The sequence below is a fragment of the Mustela nivalis genome, assembly GCF_964662115.1.
Source record: "Mustela nivalis genome assembly, chromosome: 1".
In the NCBI taxonomy this organism is placed as follows: Eukaryota; Metazoa; Chordata; class Mammalia; order Carnivora; family Mustelidae; genus Mustela; species Mustela nivalis.
Window position 1 is genome coordinate 64,466,569 of NC_139020.1, and position 16,975 is coordinate 64,483,543.

Below are 16,975 nucleotides of genomic sequence, written 5' to 3' on the forward strand. Positions count from 1 at the left end.
CTCTGCCTGAAATATTCTTCTGACATTGACCATTCCATTTACTTCTTCACTCTTTATAACCCTTCAGAATCATAACCCTTTTAGAATCATAATCACGAGTTACTTCTTTATTGTTTACTAAGCCCTATGCTAAGCACTTTATATTAACTCATTTATTTTCACAGAAAACCAATGAGATCAGTAATATTATTCTCCCTATTTTAAATATGAGAAAACTGAAGGTAGTAAAGATTAAGAAATTTGTCGAAGGTAACAGAGCTAGTAGATGTTGCACCTGCATCTAGACTCTCGCACTCCAAAGGTCCTACAGCAAATTGACTATACACAACACTACTTTTACGTCACTGCTCCTCTCCCCTCAACTTTAATTCAAGTGTCCCACTTACATAAACCAATACCTGTTTGTACATCTCCTGCCATAGCTCTTAACACATTTTTATAGTTACTTGTTTTATCAGAAATCCTTTCTAGAATATGAATTTCTTCAGGTTAAGAACTGTATCTATCTTGTTTCCTTTTGTATCTCCCTTGCTCAATAAATATAAACATATATATATTACCAGTGAAATTTTTAAAATATATTTTCCAGGATCAAGAAATGGGAGAGTATAAAAAGAAGTCAGTATCATAAAAAGCCCTTCTTTCAGCTAAGTCATCAGAGATAATAACTACAATTAGTTTTAAAATCTAATAAGTAACTCACCACTATTAGAAAAGTAGTCCCACCAGAACAAAAGTCCCACCAGAGACATCCCTCTTTGTACCTGAGAGAGGTGAAGAAAAAAAGATTCTATGTTGTGATAACATTATAATAATAGACAAATCCCATATTTTATAATTAAAAAATAGCTGCTTTTAATAAGACATATTTGAATACATGATTTGAGTACAAAATATTAGGTGGGAGCCATTTCATTAGACTACTTAGTCACACAGGAAAAATTTTTTAAAAGTGATTTATCTGAAGCTAACACAGTTTAGATTTACAGAAGACCACCTAACGGGATGGGAGCACCATGCAGGACTTCTGACCTTGTTTGTCTCCTGTTTTACTCCTTGTAGAAAGTCATCTGCATCAATTTCAACAAGTTATCAGAAAAGTAGCACACTCATCCAATCTTTCTTAGTAAACTATAGTTTCTCTGCCATAATCAGTAATGAGTTAAAGGTTACAAGCTCTTTGAAGATTAGGAAATCACAGATACATTGAGTCTCTTCACTAAGAAGATGGCATTTACTGGTTTTCATCAATAGATCTAAATCTCTGAGATCTAAGATTAGACAATGTTTTCTTAAACATAACAAAAAAAAAAACAGGTCATAGAAAATCATTAAAATTTAATACCTATGTATGTCAAAGGATACCATGAAGGAAGTAAAAAGACAACACACAGCATGGGAGAATATATTTGTAAATAATATATTTCATATGGGATTTATATCTAGAATACATGAAGAATTCTTACAACTCAAAATAAATAGACAAGTAACCAATTTAAAATGGGCAAGGATTCTGAATAGACATTTCTCCAAAGCAAATACACAAATGACCAATAAAAACATAAAAAAATGTTCAACATCAGTAGCCATCAGGGAAATGAAAGTAAAATCCACAAAGATATACCACTTCATGCCCACTAATAAGGCTGAAATAATAAACACATAATAATAAGTGTTGATGAGGATGTAGAGAAATTGGAACACTCATATATTGCTGATGGGAATGTAAAATTGTGCAGCAATTTTGGAAAAGAATTTTTGTGCTCCTCAAAAGATTACACAGAGAGTTATCATATGACCCAGTGGTTCCACACCAGGTATCTAGCAAATAGAAATTAAAATATATGTACACATAAAACCTTGTACATGAATGTTTACAGCTGCATTATTCATAATAGCCAAAAAGTAGAAACAATGTGAATGCCCATCAACTGAAGAATGGATAAACAACATGTGGTATATCCAAATAATAAAAATCATTTGACACTAAAAAGAAAATGAAATACTGATACCTGCCAAATTGTTGTAGTTTGGAAACATTATGCTAAATGAAAGACATGGGTTTTATTGTATCATTCCATCTTTGTGAAATGTCCCAAATAAGCAAATCCACAGATACCAAAGATAGAATGGTAATTACCCAGGTTTGGGGTGACATGGAGGAGGAATGAGGAATGATTACTAATGTGTATAGAATTTCTTTTTAGAGTGTTAAAAATACTCCAAAATTAGATTGTGGTGTGGTTGCAAAACACTTAATATGCTCTGAGTTAATCTTATAGTATATGAAATACATGCTAACAAAACTATTTTTAAAAAAATACATAATTAACAGGGCTCCTGGGTGGCTCAGTCGTTGTGTGTCTGCCTTCCCCTCAGATCATGATCCCAGTGTCCTGGGCTCAAACCTGGCATCACACTCTCTGCTCCATGGGAGACCTGCTTCTCCCTCTTGTGCTCCCTCTGCTTGTGTTCCTTCTCTCACTGAGTCTCTCTCTGTCAAATAAATAAATAAAATCTTTTTAAAAAATGCATATTTAAGGGGCGCCTGGGTGGCTCAGTGGTTTGGGCTGCTGCCTTCGGCTCGGGTCATGATCTCAGGGTCCTGGGATCGAGCCCCGCATCGGGCTTCCTGCTCCGCAGGAAGCCTGCTTCCCTCTCTCTCTCTCTCTCTCTGCCTGCCTCTCTGCCTACTTGTGATCTCTGTCTGTCAAATAAATAAATAAAATCTTTAAAAAAAATGCATATTTAAGTATGTTTAAAACACTTAGCCTTGGGGCACTGGATGGCCCAGTCGGTTAAGTGTTCAACTCTTAGTTTTGGCTCAGGCTGTGGTGATCTCAGGGCTGTGGGATCAAGCCCCACATCAGGTTCTATACTCAGCACAGAGTCTGCCTCAGTTTCTCTCTCCCTATCTGCCTCTGCCCTTCCCCCCCACACTTACTCTCTTTATCTCCCTCTCTCAAATAAATAAATAAATCTTTAAAAACACTTAGTCTCATGCTTAAAGAATAAGACACCAAGCAAAAGGAACAAAACAAAACAAAAACAAGAAAAACATTATCTTCCCTAGTCCAAACCACAGATTCTTTTTTTTTTTTTAAGATTTTATTTATTTATGAGAAAAAGAGAGAGAAAAGCAGGCCCCCCAGTGAGCAGGGAGCCTGATGCAGGACTCGATCCTACGACCTGGGATCGTGACCTTAGTCAAAGGCAGGCCCTTAACCATCTAAGCCACCCAGGTGCCCCAAACCACAGATTCTTTTTTTTTTTTTTATCACATAATGTATTATTTGCTTCAGGGGTGTGGGTCTGTGAATCATCCGTCTTTCACAATTCACAGCACTCACCATAGCACAAACCCTCTCCAATGCCCATAACCCAGCCACCCTATCTCTCCTACCCCCACCACCCAGCAACCCTCAGTTTGTTTCCTGAGATTAAGAGTCTGTTATGGTTTGTTTCCCTCCTGATCCCATCTTGTTTCATTTATTCTTTTCCTAATCCCAAACTCCCCACATTGCATCTCCCCTTCCTCATATCAGGGAGATCATATGATAGTTGTCTTTCTCTGATGGACTTATTTTGCTCAGCATAACACCCTCTAGTTCCATCCACGTCATCGCAAATGGCAAGATTTCATTTCTTTTGATGGCTGCATAGTATTTCATTATATATATATATATATGTACATATATATATATATATATATATATATATATATATATATCACACCTTCTTTATCCATTCATCTGTTGATGGACATCTAGGTTCTTCCCATAGTTTGGCTATGATGGACGCGGCTGCTATAAACATTTGGGTGCATGTGCCCCTTCGGATGACTACATTTGTACCTTTAGGGTAAATACCCAGTAGTGCAATTGCTGGGTCATCGGGTAGCTCTATTTTCAACTTTTTGAGGAAACTCCATGCTGTTTTCCAGAGTGGTGCAATGCACCAGCTTGCATTCGCACCAACAGTGTAGGAGGGTACCCCTTTCTCTGCATTCTTGCCAACATCTGTTGTTTCCTGACTTGTTAATTTTAGCCATTCTGACTGGTGCGAGGTGGTATCTCACTGCCCAAACCACAGATTCCTAAATAGGTTTAAGGATAGGCAAAAATGATGCCTTGAACTCAGCTCAAAGTTGCTTTCACTTTGTTTTAGTCACAAAACAATAAATAAGAAGGCTACAGAATATAAAGGAGAAAAGATGCAGGAGCCTCCCCACTAATCCTGTATATCATGGATGCACACTTAAATTTATTGATCTTGGTAGTCCGTACAGAGTTAGATATTACAGGTCAGAGGATCATAAAACTATAAACTCCCTGCCTAGTATATTATAACCTCAACAGCCCCAAAACAACACACAAGAGACCTGATAAACAAAAGAGATGTTTCTTTAAAAAGGCTGTTTAACAACATTAAAAGAAACATATTAGGAAGAAAGTATAACTGAATCCAATCAAGAAAGAATGAGGACTCAATATTGGAAATTCAAAAGGAAATATAAACATATATGGGGATTGAAATAATATTGTAAGAAAATACTTATGCTCAATAAATTTTAAATTTGAAAGGAAATGCAGTATTTTTCTAAGTAAAATTGAATTTTCAAAAAATTTTTAAGGCTTAAGTGGGTAGGAGAAGAATCAATGAAACAAGATGGGATTGGGAGGGAGACAAACCATAAGTGACTCTTAATCTCACAAAACAAACTGAGGGTTGCTGGGGGGAGGGGGTTTGGGAGAAGGGGGTGGGATTATGGACATTGGGGAGGGTATGTGCTTTGGTGAGTGCTGTGAAGTGTGTAAACCTGGTGATTCACAGACCTGTACCCCTGGGGATAAAATATATATGTTTATAAAAAATAAAAAATTAATAAAATATTTTTTAAAAAATTTTTAAGTAGAAGGAGAAAATTTAAGTAGACCAATAACCATAGAATAAATTGGAAAAATCTATAAAAGATTTGTATACAATACAATCATACTCTCCACACCCCAAAAAACCAGATCATGTGATTTTATAGGTGAGTTTTAACAAATCTAGAAGAACAGATAGTTCATATACAAACACTCTCGGGGCAAAGAAGAGGATAGTAGGTTTCTTTCTTTTTTTTGACAGACAGAGATCAAAAGTAGGCAGAGAGAGAAGCAGGCTCCCCACTGAGCAGAGGGCCCAATGTGGGGCTCGATCCCAGGACCCTGAGATCATGACCTGAGCCAAAAGCAGAGGCATAACCCACTGAGCCACCCAGGTGCCTTGGATAGTAGGTTTCTAAAGTCATTTTATAAAACTAATATAATACTGGTACCAAAAGTCAGTAAATATAAAACAAGAAAAGGTAACAACAGAGTGATCTCACTTGTTACTAGAATATAAATGTCATAAATGAAATATTAGCATACCTGGTCCCAGAATTGTATTAAAAGACAAACAGAGGATGACCAAGTAAGAACTATTCTAGGAATGAATTATTGACTTAACACTTAAAAATCTATGGATGTAATGTGAATAAATTAACAGATACAATCATATGATCATCTCAATAGATTCTATACATGATTTTATAAATTTCAAAAGCCAATTAAAATCTTTGGTAAAATGGAAATAGAAAGAAAATTCCTTATCATAGAAATTATTCTGTGATCTACTCTTATTCATATATCAGAAACCAAAATTAAGCATTGTACTTAATGCAGCATTCCCATTATATTCAGGAAAAAATGACATCTGTAATCCTCATAATTATTAAACATTGTTTGACAGTCCTATTCAATATTAGGAAAAAAAGAACTAGAATATAAACATAGAGGAAAATTATCATTACAATTGTCTATCAAGAAAAATGAAACTAAAAAAAAAAGAAAAATGAAACTATTCTGAAAATCTATTTAATCTAATAAGAAAATAAAGATGGCAGGATAAAAGAGAAATATGATTATCTTTCCTACAAATTAGCATTAGCTATTTAGAAAATATATTGGGAAAAAAATATCCAATTCACAACAACAATAAACATCATCAATTACATAAGAATAACATTTTAAAATAAATATACTCAACATATAAGAAAAAAATTCCAAACATTACCAAGGGACATAAAAAATGACTTTAATAAATTTATGTTAAAACTCATGGCAACTATATTTACTTGCTGAATGTTGGGCACTGGGCTGAATTCTTCATAAATAATATATCATTTACTTACCTCAATAACTCAGTTGAGTAATTATGTTTCTCTTCTCTTACAAATGAAGACACTAATGATCACAGTGGACAGATCATTTTTCTAAGGACACACAGCCTTTAAATGGTGAGGAAAACATTCAAATCCAGTTCTGTCTGCCTCAAGACCTAGGCTCACAGTCATTACATAATACTAAAGAGATTGAAAAGTAAAAAGGGTAGAGGAACCAATCAGGTAACTTAAATGATTTGGAAAGTGCAGGGAAAATGAAGAACGTATGTTGTGCCTGAACTGGGTATGGGCTACTCACCAGGCAATTGTTGATATGTGGAACTATGGGCTCAATATTTTCTAATTCCTCAAAAGAAACTAGATGTGTGATGTGGATATACAAATTGCCATTTTCAAAACTTTAAGGGGGAAGGTAGGAAGTGATGTCAGTAAAACTGACAGAGTAGCCAGCTCCAGGATTCATCTTTCCATAAAAACAATGAAAAAATGAATGGAAACTGTCAGTCAACTTCTTCAGAATTCTAGAAAAGAGACAAAGGTAGTAGCAATCAAGTGAATGCTGAATAAAGGAGGCAGCTAACAAACAGTAGGAGACCAGTGCAGCATTTTTATTTGTCCTTGCTCTCTGCTTCTCAACTCAGCAGATGTCCAATGGATCAAATATCTAGACAGAGGATAAATAAGAAAATACTGGACTTGAACAACACTATAAACCAACTAGATATAAGAGACATATAAAGAATATTCCACCCAACAATAGTAGATATAATTCTTCTCATGGAACATTCTCTAACATTCTCTGTACATTAGGACCCAAATCAACTCTTAATAAATTTTAAAAGATTTAAATCACACAAATAACTTCTCTGAAAACAATGGAATGAAGCTGTAAGTCAATAACAGAAGGAAACCTGAAAATTTCACAAATATTAGAAAATTCAATAGTACACTTCTAAATAACCAATGGGTCAAAGAACAAGTTTCAAGGGGAATGTAATGTTTTGAGATAGAAGAAAATACCTTGAGACAGATGAAATTGAAAATACAACATACAAACTTATGGGATGCAACAAACTAAATGCTCAGAAAGAAATTTACAGCTAGGGCCCTGAGATGGCTCAGTGGGTTAAAGCCTCTGCCTTTGGCTCAGGTCATGATCCCAGGGTCCTGAGATCGAGCCCCACATCAGGCTCTCTGTTCAGCAGGGAGCCTGCTTCCTCCTCTCTCTCTACCTGCCTCTCTGCCTACTTGTGATCCTATTCCGTCAACTAAATAAATAAAATCTTTTTAAAAAATTAAAAAAAAAAAGAAATTTACAGCTATAAATTCCTATACTAAAAAAGAAGAAAGATCTCAAATCAGTAACCTAATTTTACATCTTAAAGATCTTTAAGGAGAAGAGTAAACAAACCCTAATTCAAAAGATGGAAGAAAATTCTATTTTCAAAAATAGATCAGATATAAACTAATCAGAATTAATTAACAAAATTAAAAGAAAAACAATAGAGATGATCTACAAAAGTTAGTCCTTTAAAAAGAACAAAATTGACAAATCTTCAGGTGGACTGAAAAGAGAGAGAGAGAGAAAGAGAGAGTGGTAGTAAATAACTAAAGCCAAAAATGAAAGTGGGGACATTATTACCAATATTACAGAAATAAAAAGGATTATAGAGAATTTTATGAGCAACTGTACAGAAAAACCAAACAATTGTAAATGGGATTGACTCCTTAATTTCTCTTTCTTCTGTCTTGCTGTTGGTGTAGAGAAATGCAACTGATTTCTGTGCATTGATTTTATATCCTGACACTTTACTGAATTCCTGTACAAGTTTTAGCAGTTTTGGAGTGGAGTCTTTTGGGTTTTCCACATATAGTATCATATCATCTGCAAAGAGTGATAATTTGACTTCTTCTTTGCTAATTTGGGTGCCTTTAATTTCCTTTTGTTGTCTGATTGCTGAGGCTAGGATCTCTAGTACTATGTTGAATAGCAGTGGTGATAATGGACATCCCTGCCGTGTTCCTGACCTTAGCAGAAAAGCTTTCAGTTTTTCTCCATTGAGAATGATATTTGCGGTGGGTTTTTCATAGATGGCTTTGATGATATTGAGGTATGTGCCCTCTATCCCTACACTTTGAAGAGTTTTGATCAGGAAGGGATGCTGTACTTTGTCAAATGCTTTTTCAGCATCTATTGAGAGTATCATATGGTTCTTGTTCTTTATTTTATTGATGTGTTGTATCACATTGACTGATTTGCGGATGTTGAACCAACCTTGCAGCCCTGGAATAAATTCCACTTGGTCGTGGTGAATAATCCTCTTAATGTACTGTTGAATCCTATTGGCTAGTATTTTGTTGAGTATTTTTGCATCTGTGTTCATCAAGGATATTGGTCTATAGCTCTCTTTTTTGATGGGATCCTTGTCTGGTTTTGGGATCAAGGTGATGCTGGCCTCATAAAATGAGTTTGGAAGTTTTCTTTCCATTGTTATTTTTTGGAACAGTTTCAGGAGAATAGGAATTAGTTCTTCTTTAAATGTTTGGTAGAATTCCCCCGGGAAGCCGTCTGGCCCTGGGCTTTTGTTTGTTTGGAGATTTTTAATGACTGTTTCAATCTCCTTGCTGGTTATGGGTCTGTTCAGGCTTTCTATTTCTTCCTGGTTCAGTTGTGGTAGTTTATATGTTTCTAGGAATGCATCCATTTCTTCCAGATTGTCAAATTTATTGGCGTAGAGTTGCTCATAGTATGTTCTAATAATAGTTTGTATTTCTTTGGTGTTAGTTGTGATCTCTCCTCTTTCATTCATGATTTTATTTATTTGGGTCCTTTCTTTTTCTTTTTGATAAGTCGGGCCAGGGGTTTATCAATTTTATTAATTCTTTCAAAGAACCAGCTCCCAGTTTCATTGATTTGTTCTATTGTTTTTTTGGTTTCTATTTCATTGATTTCTGCTCTGATCTTTATGATTTCTCTTCTCCTGCTGGGCTTAGGGTTTCTTTCTTGTTCTTTCTCCAGCTCCTTTAGGTGTAGGGTTAGGTTGTGTACCTGAGACCTTTCTTGTTTCTTGAGAAAGGCTTGTACCGCTATATATTTTCCTCTCAGGACTGCACCCAAAACCATAAGATACCTAGGAATAAACCTAACCAAAGAGGCACAGAATCTATACTCAGAAAACTATAAAGTACTCATGAAAGAAATTGAGGAAGACACAAAGAAATGGAAAAATGTTCCATGCTCCTGGATTGAAAGAATAAACATTGTGAAAATGTCTATGCTACCTAAAGCAATCTATACATTTAATGCAATTCCTATCAAAGTACCATCCATCTTTTTCAAAGAAATGGAACAAATAATTCTAAAATTTATATGGAACCAGAAAAGACCTCGAATAGCCAAAGGGATATTGAAAAAGAAAGCCAACGTTGGTGGCATCACAATTCTGGACTTCAAGCTCTATTACAAAGCTGTCATCATCAAGACAACATGGTACTGGCACAAAAACAGACACATAGATCAATGGAACAGAATAGAGAGCCCAGAAATAGACCCTCAACTCTACAGTCAACTAATCTTCAACAAAGCAGGAAAGAATGTCCAATGGAAAAAAGACAGCCTCTTCAATAAACGGTGCTGGGAAAATTGGACAGCCACATGCAGAAAAATGAAATTGGACCATTTCCTTACACCACACACAAAAATAGACTCAAAATGGATGAAGGACCTCAATGTGCGAAAGGAATCCATCAAAATCCTTGAGGAGAACACAGGCAGCAACCTCTTCGACCTCAGCCACAGCAACATCTTCCTAGGAACAACGCCAAAGGCAAGGGAAGCAAGGGCAAAAATGAACTATTGGGATTTCATCAAGATCAAAAGCTTTTGCACAGCAAAGGAAACAGTTAACAAAATCAAAAGACAACTGACAGAATGGGAGAAGATATTTGCAAATGACATATCAGATAAAGGACTAGTGTCCAGAATCTATAAAGAACTTAGCAAACTCAACACCCAAAGAACAAATAATCCAATCAAGAAATGGGCAGAGGACATGAACAGACATTTCTGCAAAGACATCCAGATGGCCAACAGACACATGAAAAAGTGCTCCATATCACTCGGCATCAGGGAAATACAAATCAAAACCACAATGAGATATCACCTCACACCAGTCAGAATGGCTAAAATCAACAAGTCAGGAAATGACAGATGCTGGCGAGGATGCGGAGAAAGGGGAACCCTCCTACACTTTTGGTGGGAATGCAAGCTGGTGCAGCCACTCTGGAAAACAGCATGGAGGTTCCTCAAAATGTTGAAAATAGAACTGCCCTATGACCCAGCAATTGCACTATTGGGTATTTACCCTAAAGATACAAACGTAATGATCTAAAGGGGCACGTGCACCCGAATGTTTATAGCAGCAATGTCCACAATAGCCAAACTATGGAAAGAACCTAGATGTCCATCAACAGATGAATGGATCAAGAAGATGTGGTATATATACACAATGGAATACTATGCAGCCATCAAAAGAAATGAAATCTTGCCATTTGTGACAACATGGATGGAACTAGAGCGTATCATGCTTAGTGAAATAAGTCAAGCAGAGAAAGACAACTATCATATGATCTCCCTGATATGAGGAAGTGGTGATGCAACATGGGGGCTTAAGTGGGTAGGAGAAGAATAAATGAAACAAGATGGGATTGGGAGGGAGACAAACCGTAAGTGACTCTTAATCTCACAAAACAAACTGAGGGTTTCTGGGGGGAGGGGGTTTGGGAGAAGGTGGTGGGATTATGGACATTGGGGAGGGTATGTGCTTTGGTGAGTGTTGTGAAGTGTGTAAACCTGGTGATTCACAGACCTGTACCCCTGGGGATAAAAATATATGTTTATAAAAAATAAAAAATTAAATGCTGAAGAAAAAAAAAAAGAAAAAGCAAACAAACAAACCAAAAGAAAAAAAAAAAACCCAAGAGATAACCTAGATGAAAAGGACAAATTCCTAGAAATACACTACCAAAGCAGACTCAAGAAGAAATAGAAAAAAATCTCAACAGATCTGTAATACATAAACAGGTCCAATCAGTAACCAAAGACCCTCCAAAAATTTAAAAAAAAAAAGAGCTAGTAATATATGACCTCACTGATGAATTCTACCAACAACAATTTAAAGAAAAACTAACACCAAGCCTTCTCAAATTCTTTGAAAGAATAAAAGAGGAGGGAACACTTTTTAACTCATTCTATAAGGCAGCATTACCCTGACAACAAAACCAGACAATAACAATAAAACTACAAACTAATCTCTTATGAATATAGATATAAAAATTCTCAACAAAATACTAGCTAATTGAATCCAGAAACATACTAAAAGCATCACATCCTGTGACCAAGCAGTATTTATTCCAGGAATGTAAAGGTGGTTCACCATACAAAAATGAATCGATGTGATATCCCATATTACTAGAATGAGGGAGATTAAGGAGGGCACATGATGTAAAGGACACTGGATATAATATAAGTCTGATGAATCACTGACCTCTACCTCTGAAACCAGTAACACATTTTATGTTAATTAACTGAATTTAAATAAAAATTAAATAAACAATTCAAAAAAACAGAATGAGGGAAAAAACACATAATCACCTCAATTGATATATAAAAAGAATTTTAGGGGTGCCTGGGTAGCTCAGTGGGTTAAAAAGCATTTTAAAATTCCAATACCTTTTCCTGATTAAAAAAAAAAAGTACTGAGAACAAATCAATGGAACTAGAAACTGGTTCTTTGAAAGAATTAATAAAATTGATAAACCCTTAGTCAGACTTATCAAAAAGAAAAGAGAAAGGACCCCAATTAATTAAATCATGAATGAAAGAGGAGTGATAACAACCAACACCAAAGAAATATAAACATTTATAAGAACATATTATGAGCAACTATATGCCATCCAATTTAAAAATCTGGAAGAAATGGATGCATTCCTAGAGAAATATAAACTACCAAAACTGAAACAGGAAAAAATAGAAAACCTGAACAGACCCATAACCAGTAAGGAGATTGAAGTAGTCATCAAAAATCTCCCAACATACAAGAGCCCGGGACCAGAAGGCTTCCCAAGGTAATTCTACCAAACATTTAAAGAAGAATTAATACCTATTCTCCTGAAACTGTTCTAAAATATTGAAATGGAAGGAAAACTTCCAAACTCATTTTATAAGGCCAGCATTACCTTCATCCCAAAACCAGATAAAGACCCCACCAAAAAGGAGAATTACAAACAAATATCCTTGATGAGCACGGATGCAAAAATTCTCACCAAAATACTAGCCAATAGAATCCAACAGTACATTAAAAGGATTATTCACCATGACCAAGAGGGATTTACTCCTGGGCTTCGAGGTTGGTTCAACATCCACAAATCAATCAATGTGATACAACACATTAATAAAAGAAAGAACAAGAACCATATGATACTCTCAATAGATGTTGAAAAAGCATTTGACAAAGTACAGTATCCTTTCTTGATCAAAATTCTTCAAAGTGAAGGGATTGAGGGTATATACCTCAATATCATCAAACCCATCTATGAAAAACCCACAGCAAATATCATTCTCAATGGGGAAAAACTGAGAGCTTTTTCCCTAAGGTCAGGAACACGGCAGGGAGGTCCACTATCACCACTGCTATTCAACATAGTACTAGAAGTCCTAGCCTCAGCAATCAAACAACAAAAAGAAATAAAAGCATCTGAAATGGCAAAGTCGTCAAACTCTCACTCTTTGCAGATGATAAGATACTTTATGTGGAAAACGCAAAAGACTCCACACCAAAACTTCTAGAACTCATACGGGAATTCAGTAAAGTGTCAGGATATAAAATCAATGCACAGAAATCAGTTGCTTTTCTATACATCAACAGCAGGACAGAAGAAAGAGAAATTAAGTAGTTGATCCCATTTACAATTGCACCCAAAACCATAAGATACAGGAATAAACCTAACCAAAGAGGCAAAGAATCTGTATTCAGAAAACCATAAAGTACTCATGAAAGAAATTGAGGAAGACACAAAGAAATGGAAAAATGCTCCATGGTCATGGGTTGGAAGAATAAATATTGTGAAAATGTCTATGCTACCTAAAACAATTTACAAATTTAATGTAACCTCTCTCAAAATACCATCATTTTTTTTCAAAGAAATGGAACAAATAATCCTAAAATTTATATGGAACCAGAAAAAAACCAGAATAGCCAGAGAAATGTTGAAAAAGAAAGCCAAAGTTGGTAGCATCACAATTCCAGACTTCAAGCTCTATTACAAAGCTGTCATCATCAAGACAGTACAGTACTGGCACAAAAACAGACACATAGATCAATGGAACAGAATAGAGAGCCCAGAAAGAGACCCTCAACTCTAAGGCCAACTAGTCTTTGACAAAGCAGGAAAGAATGTCCAATGGAAAAAAGACAGCCTCTACAACAAATGGTGTTGGAAAAATTGGACAGCCACATTCAGAAGAATGAAACTGGACCATTTCCTTACATCACACACAAAAATTAAACTCAAAATGGATGAAAGACCTCAATGTGAGACTCAAATTCCTTGAGGAGAACACAGGCAGCAACCTCTTCGACCTCAGCCACAGCAACTTCTTCCTAGAAACATTGCCAAAGAAAAGGGAAGCAAGGGCAAAAATGAACTACTAGGATTTCATCCAGATTAAAACTTTTGCTTTGGAGAACAGTGTGGAGATTCCTCAAGAAATTAAAAATAGAACTTCCCTATGACCCTGCAATTGCACGACTGGGTATTTACCCAAAGATACAGATGTATGAAAAGAAAGGCCATCTGTACCCCAATGTTTATAGCAGCAATGGCCATAGTCGCCAAACTGTGGGAAGAACCAAGATGCCCTTCAACATATGAATGGATAAGGAAAATGTGGTCCATATACACTATGGAGTATTATGCCTCCATCAGAAAGGATGAATACCCAACTTTTGTAGCAACACGGATGGGACTGGAAGAGATTATGCTGAGTGAAATAAGTCAAGCAGAGAGTGTCAATTATCATATGGTTTCACTTACTTGTGGAGCATAACAACATGAAGGACATGGGGAGTTAGAGAGGTGAAGGGAGTTGGGAGAAACTGGAATGGGGGGTGAACCATGAGAGACTATGGACTCTGAAAAACAATTTGAGGGGTTTGAAGTGGCGGGGGGTGGGAAGTTGGGGTACCAGGTGGTGGGTATTATAGAGGGCATGGACTCCATGGAGCTCTGGGTGTGGTGAAAAAATAATGAATACTGTTATGCTGAAAATAAATAAAAAATAAATTTTTTTAAAAAACCCTAAAAAAAAAAACTTTTGCACAGCAAAGGAAACAGTCAACAAAACCAAAAGGCAACTGACAGAATGAGAGAAGATATTTGCAAATTACATATCAGATAAAGGGCTAGTATCTATAAAGAACTTATAAAACTCAACACCCAAAGAACAAATAATCCAATCAAGAAATGGGCAGAGGACATGAACAGACATTTCTGCAAAGAAGACATCTGATGGCCAACAGACACATGAAAAATTGCTCAACATCACTCAGCATCAGGGAAATACAAATCAAAAGCACAATGAAATATCACCTCACACCAATCAGAATAGTTAAAATTAACAAGTCAGGAAACGACAGATGTTGGCAAGAACGCGGAGGAAGGGTAACCCTCCTACACTGTTGGTGGGAATGCAAGCTGGTGCAGTCACTCTGGAAAGCAGCATGGAGGTTCCTCAAAAAGTTGAAAATAGAGCTATCTTATGACCCAGCAATCACACTACTGGTATTTACCCTAAAGATACAAATGCAGTGATCCAAAGGGGCACATGCACCCAAATGTTTATACCAAAATGTCCACAATAACCAAACTATGGAAAGAACCTAGATGTCCATCAACATCTTATTTATTTATTTGATAGACAGAGATCACAAGTTGGCAGAGAAGCAGGCAGAGAGAGAGGGGGAAGCAGGCTCCCTGCCGAGCAGAGAGCCCGATGCTGGGCTCGATCCCAGAACCCTGAGATCATGACCTGAGCCAAAGGCAGAGGCTTTAACCCACTGAGCCACCCAGGCACCCCTGGAATGAATTCTTTTATCCATGGAATGGATAAAGAAGGTGTGGTATATATATATATTATGGAATACTATGCAGCCATCAAAAGAAAGGAAATCTTGCCATTTGCGATGACACGGATAGAACTAGAGGGTATTATGCTGAGTGAAATAAGTCAATCAGAGAAACATAATTATCATATGATCTTCCTGATGTGAGGAATCTGAGAGGCAGGGTAGGAGGTTTGGGGATAGGGAAGGAAAAAAATGGAACAAGATGGGATCAGGAGAGACAAACCATAAGAGACTCCAATCTCACAAAACAACCTGAGGGTTGCTGGGGAAAGGAGGGGTATGAAGAGGGTGGCTGGGTTATGGACATTGGGGAGGGTATGTGATATGATGAATGCGATGATATGTGTAAGCCTGACAAGTCACAGAGCTGTACCCCTGGGGCAAATAATACATTATATGTTAATTAAAATAATAAAAAGAAGAAATGCCACGATTCAGCAATTCACTTCTATGTATATCCCCCCACAAAGAATTTGAAAACAAGTACTCACGTACGTGCACACTAATGTTTATAGATGTAGTATTCACAATAGCTAAAAGTTGAAAAGAACACAAACGTCCATCAACAGAAGAATGGATAAAGAACATGTGTTATATACATTATAGTGGAATATTATTCAACCATAAAAAGGAATAAATTATTAAAACATGCTATAATATAGATGAACCTCAAAAAACATGTGCTAAATAATTCAAAATCCAATCACCAAATACCATATATTGTATGATTCCATTTATTTTAAATATCTAGAAGAGGCAACTCTATAAAACAGAAAGCAGATTTATGGTTTCAAAGGACTGTGGGGAGGGGATAATGGGGAAGGACTGTTTAATGGGTATGAGGTTTTCTTTGGGAGTGATGAAATGTCTGACTTGACAGAAGTAGTTGCACAACATTGTGAATGTACTAGATGCTACTGAATTGCATACTTTGAAATAATTAATTTTATTTTACGTGAATTTCACCTAAAAAAAAACAAACCAACATGATTTCATTTGGAAATATATTCAACTATTAGATCCCTCTCTCTTCTCTAATAATGTTAAAATAGCAACTAAGCGTCAAATGTTTTAAAATATATATAAAAACTTAATGGAAGGGGCGCCTGGGTGGCTCAGTGGGTTAAAGCCTCTGCCTTCTGCTCAGGTCATGATCCCAGGGTCCTGGGATCGAGCCCAGCATTGGGCTCTCTGCTCAGCGGGGAGCCTGCTTCCTCCTCTCTCTCTCTCTGCCTGCCTCTCTGCCTACTTGAGATCTCTGTCTGTCAAATAAATAAATAAAATCTTAAAAAAAAAGGGGGGGGGACTGTATTAGTCTGCTAGGACTTCCATAAGAAAATACCCTCCAGACTGGATAATTTAGAACAATAAAAATTTATCTTCTCTCAGATTATCTCTCACAAACTAGAAGTTCAAGGTCAAGATGTCAGCATATTTGATTTCTCCTAAAACTTTTCTCCTTGGCTTATAGATAGCAGCCTTCTACCTGTGTCCTCACATGGCCTTTTCTCTGTGTGAGCACCTCTTCTTTCCTTTCTTCTTCTTATAAGGTCAACAGTCAGATTAAATTAGGGCCCCACCT

General features: G+C 36.4%; 1 long non-coding RNA gene across 3 annotated transcripts in view; it reads right to left on the reverse strand.

Moving 5' to 3' along the window:
* LOC309842070 overlaps positions 1-16,975 on the reverse strand; it is a 57,980-nt gene that overhangs the window by 36,843 nt on the left and 4,162 nt on the right. Inside the window, exons 1-2 of one of the 3 annotated variants that reach the window (XR_014299475.1) lie at positions 15,885-15,917; positions 704-764 (exon numbers count right to left, since the gene is read on the reverse strand). This is a non-coding gene — a long non-coding RNA (uncharacterized lncRNA). Of the gene's footprint in view, positions 1-703; positions 765-15,884; positions 15,927-16,975 lie in introns of those variants that run through there. The other 2 variants (XR_014299477.1, XR_014299476.1) reach the window with 2 other exon arrangements.